Here is a 5,246-nt window from a genome sequence, read left to right as displayed (position 1 = left end):
ATTGTGGCGAGGAGAGAGATGAGCGGTCGCGTGCGCCGGCAGCATCGCCCGAGCATTCTCGCTTATTTACCCCTCTCCCTCTCTCTAGCGTTTTCGGCATCATCAACATCCTTACCTACGCATACGCATCTCATCCCGTCGTACCCTTCTTATCCGGGTCACGTTTCCTCGACTGCATGTGTTGCTCTTGTTGCTTCTCGCTCTCATTGCATCTCTAGTCATTTTTTCTTCTGAGCATTCGCTGCTTCTTTTCTGAGTTCACACATCTTCTTACGTGGGGGTTATTATCGCCGTTACGATTCCATTGTCCCTGTGACTCCATTGCGTGGCGGCGGCGGCGATCCAAGGACTTCTTCTTCAACACCGCCGCACTGACCCGCTTCCCCGGCTGTCGTACTTCTTTTGTTATTTTTGTTTCCTTTCCGACTTGACCACCATCAGCATAGGCTCTTGGTTGCGCTTCAAGGTCTAAAAGTGCCTGCGACGTTATGGCGTGGGAGCATCGTTCCCGGGCCTCTCGGGGACAAGGCCGTGGGATCAATTTTTTCGGTCGCTGTGGTGCGTACCGACGGAGGCGATATATGCGTGTATTTGCAAACGCTGTAGGTGGCCTCCTTCGAGGCTTCTCGCTTCTTCTGGTTGACCTGAGCGTATAGACGGTGCGATCGATGCCTTGAGATGACGCCTAAGAGTGGACATACGTAGTTCGGTGCACATCATCAGTCCATGGCTGGACGTTAGTCGTACAGTTCAAATGGGCCGCGGCGGCTGCATTTTCGATGGAGGCGAAAATGTTTGAGGCCCGTGTACTTAGATTTAGGTGCACGTTAAAGAACCCCAGGTGGTCGAAATTTCCGGAGCCCTCCACTACGGCGTCTCTCATAATCATATGGTGGTTGTGGGACGTTAAACCCCAGATATTATTATTACGGTTCAAATGAGAGAGGGAACGCTTCTCCACTCGCAGTCCACTGACGTGATTTGTTTTTCACTCCATTATCGAGGAACTTTACTGTCAATTAATACTGCAGAACTCTAGTAAACTTATATTTCCGAAATGCATATGAACTCTGTGATTATAATTTCAGCATGTATAATATATGCGAGTGGAAGGACGACGAATACAAGAAAAGATAAGAAAATCAAAGTCCCTGGTTTTATGCATCACAGTCAAGTTCTTATCATTAATCGCGCGTCACGAAATACTCACGTATTAATTTCCACCTACTGGGGGTTCGCTTAACACGCAACTTGGAGATCTCCGTACACGATGTCGGAAATCAGGGGCGGCGCCAGGGGGGCAGGCTGCCCCCTAAGATTTCCGCCTGCACCAACCCTTGACACCCCCCTCCCCGCCCTTCCCCGTCCGAACTTTCCTAGCTCCCCCCCTGGTCCCCCCTAATGTTTGGGTTACAAATATTGGCGCCGCCCGTAGGTCACAAATGCAACCACCGCAGAGTGTATCCGAACCCGCGACATCGAGCTCAGCAACGCGATCGCCTTCAAAGATGATTACGGCATGGAGTGCAACTGCGCGTCTGAAATCCGTAAGAGTTTTCCACTTTCGTTATAACTGTACTCTATCCACCTGCAGATTAACTCAAACTTCGAAGTTCATCTCTATTACGAAGCACATACGGCCATGAGACGAATGTTAAAATACGCAGTTCCGCGGACGCGTCTGTGACCCCCTTTAAAACCCGTCCTTCCTGCGGGACATCCTCGAACAGGAAGCTTCCTCAGTAGGCCGCGATTCGCATATTTAGATTCGTAATGGTTAGCAGAGCCTGAATTTAGGGCGCCGATGAATGCGAATCGTATAGGTTTTCTCACGCCAAACGCCCTCGTCGCGTGGATACAAAAAAGACAGTTAACTATGCATAATGCTGGCTGAACGATAGGAAGTGTACTCTAACAATGTCTGGTGACCCAGGCTATAATGTGCGTCAACGCCAGCGATAGCTCAAGCCTTGGCGCTGAGCCGTGCTCCCGCGAAAGTTGCAGAAGACCTGCAGCGCCATATTCTCCTCCTCCTCAAACGACCACATCGTCGCAAAGCCGTTTAGTTTCGCTTTTAGCGCACAATGGCACCCTGCCGCCATTCTCCAGCCATTCTTTAAATTTTATTCAGTGGTTTGTACGAGGTGCGGTGCAAATTTTCCGCAAATGGCACTGAAATTCTTGCAAAATGCTGTCTTCGGCCAGCTAACTGCCGTTTAGTTCCTGTGTTGTTATTAAAGCTGCATATATAAGCAAATATGCCTAAATGCCGTTGGAAAGATTATGAGCCGCTGTAGTTTTTGTGTCAAACTCATATCTGTATAATAGTGTCGAACGGGCGGCCCTGAAGCAAAACTTCCTCGAGAGAACAGTTTTCGGAAACAAAATCAGCAACCGATCGAATTCGCAAACGTGGATAAAAGAAAAGCTGTCTAAACACGCTTTACTCGCTGGATCGTACTCCTCGTCATCACTGTATATCATAACAATCCTGCACAGCCATGGCAAGGTGAAGGAGCGATGTGGGCCTAAATAGCAATAGTGAAATGTCTATTGTGTTGCATGTTACATTGTAGATATGAAATAGCATTGCATTTTTTTTCGCTAATTACGATCAATCGGTCAACGTCTGTTCTTATGAAAATCGCAACGTAAAGGCAACATGCAGGTTCAAGTGACTAGTACTGATAGGGAATGATACTGAAGTTCCGTGCCAGAATTCACGAACGTTTTTGGTTATAAGTGTCCTGCTATCGAAATGGTCGCCTTTCTTAATGTTACCCGTATATCCGCCACCAGGATTTGTGTAATTTTTTGTGAAAACGGGGTACGAAACATTGTCATGATATCAACCAGTAAATTGCATTACTTAGTGGAGTTCAGGAACACAGTTTTCGAATATTTTTCCGAACGTGCTGGTAAATATCGAAGCAACATGTGAAGCGGCCGCTTAAATTGCTGCTCGTAATCGCTTCTTTAAAATGTGCAGCTCTTTTAAGACTCCGAGTCAACTGCTGAAACATGGCGATAGTGTGAACTTGTGCGCAGAGGTACCTTACGAGGCTTTGTGAACAGCACAACTTCACTGGAGCCGGATCTGATAATTCCGTTCAATTGCCAGTGTGGCAGCCTAACTTGTATTTTCTGTAGCCAGAACTTCTACCATGTTTAAGTTAAGACGCGCAACTTTTTCTGCAGCATACGCAAATCTTTACGGTCTGGTATAGTTAAGCATCGGACATCGCGTGAAAATTAAGTCTCGCATACACAGTACACTGACCACTATTCAAATTTACGCAAACAAGGAAAACAGGGACTTACGTAAAGCTCTACACGTAGGCCTACGTCCTTAAACTGTCTTTTTTTTTCAGAAATGACGCCCAAGTATGCAGTACGAACATGAGATGTTAGGTCATTTCAATTCAAATGGAAGCACTAACCCCCAACATTTTTATCGCACCTTATACGTAACAAGTAAAGGTCCATTAATTTCTTATCGTATACATAGGTTTGTGTTTAGGAATAATACAACGCGCCAGCGCCTACCAAAGCAACAAATAGTACTCACGTCAAGCATGCGTTGAACGTATGTCTCGTTAGGCGTCAATGCACTGCCAGCCCTTTCAAAACCGCACACACACCACTCTCTCTCTCGTCTTTTCTCTTACTTTTATTCTTTTCTCGTTTCCTGTTATTCCGGATAGAAAGCCTGCCCGTTCCTTCTCCGCCAGTGCGTTTTATGTCTTCCTGCCGTACCCGCAGACAATAGCACAGCTTCAGAAGCAGTTAGTTAGCTCTTGTTGAGCGTTAAAGTGGCTGTTTCTATTCCCATCTTCGAATGACATTTAAGAGAAACAGTACCGGCGCAAAATTTCCTGGCATTCCGCACCCATTCATTCTTGTGTCTAGCGGAGGCGGGTAAATGCCTTAATTTCTTCGTGTTCTTACCTGCGTTTTTCACCTTACTCATAACGTAGCGTTTCAGCCGCGTTGGTATGATATAATGGAAAATGCACGGACAAAGATAGAAGTGACACAACAGGCCCCGATGTAGCGCCTGTGCGTGTGACTTTTATCTTAGTCCGTGTGTTTTGTTGCACTATATATACAGGCCTCATTATTTCACCTTGCGCCTTTTTCTATGTTGTAATTATTACTGTACCCTCCTCGCCCTCATCCTCAATGGGTACTGTTTCGGTCAGTCGTCAGACGACCTTGCTTTCGAATTACCTCGACATTCCAGCCCGAGTTCTCAGTCTTCAAGGGAAGTGCACATTCACATGCATTAACAGACAGCAGTCTAAGTTTGTCGCCAACATCCCGTTACACGGCTGAAATATTTTTCATTTACTTGCCATAGGCAACGGCTGAATGCGGATTCAGTAGTACATGCATATTGTACAAACTTAGGCGATGCACCTGCACATTTTCCCGTTGCTTCAATTCTCAAAAATAAGTTTTTCGGAGCTTGCACAATTGCTAAATATTTCGCTGTTTCGGAAAAAAAAAGTGTTAGAGAAATAAATTTAAACACGGTTGTCGCACCGCTTTCCTGTAAAGTGCACGCCAGATGCTGCCGGGGACGGCACTGCTTAATTCACAGCTGTAAAACATCGTAAGGTACGCCACGTAATATTCGTTCCATGAAACTTTCATAAAATTGAAAAATGAACAATATACTTTAGCTACATATCGCACGCATGTTCACTTCGTTCTCTGCGCTCTGCGCAAAGCTGTGTGCGTCAGCGTTACAAGAAAAGCTGTCGAGGTGGTGGAGTAACTGCGCACTAAATGTGCGAAATATAAGACGACTATACCTCCATCGTTGGCAACATTCGGACGCCTTATCGAAATGGGGTGTGAACGGACGCGCCAAAGTGGGAACACCCGCTGCCTCTGAGATTATCGAACATATTGCGAGCTCATGAACACTTAAAGGGCTCCTAAAGCCCCTCCACGGTGGTCTAGTGGTCATGGCGCTCGACTGCTGACCCAAAGGTCGCGGGATCGAATCACGCCGCGGCGGCTGCATTTCGATGGAGACGAAAATGTTTGAGGCCGTGTACCTAGATTTTAAGTGCACGTTAAAACCCCCAGGTGGTTTGAAATTTCCGGAGCCTCCACTACGGCGTCCCTCATAATCATATGGTGGTTGTGGGACGTTAAACCCCAGATGTTATTATTATATTAGGGCCCCTAAACAACCTCTGCAATACAAAGTACGAGCGCGTTATTCTTTCCCTGGC

Source organism: Rhipicephalus sanguineus, unplaced genomic scaffold (genome assembly GCF_013339695.2).
Source record: "Rhipicephalus sanguineus isolate Rsan-2018 unplaced genomic scaffold, BIME_Rsan_1.4 Seq4073, whole genome shotgun sequence".
Taxonomy (NCBI): domain Eukaryota; kingdom Metazoa; phylum Arthropoda; class Arachnida; order Ixodida; family Ixodidae; genus Rhipicephalus; species Rhipicephalus sanguineus.
The sequence above is the reverse complement of the archived record's forward strand: the minus strand, read 5'-3'. Positions refer to the sequence as shown.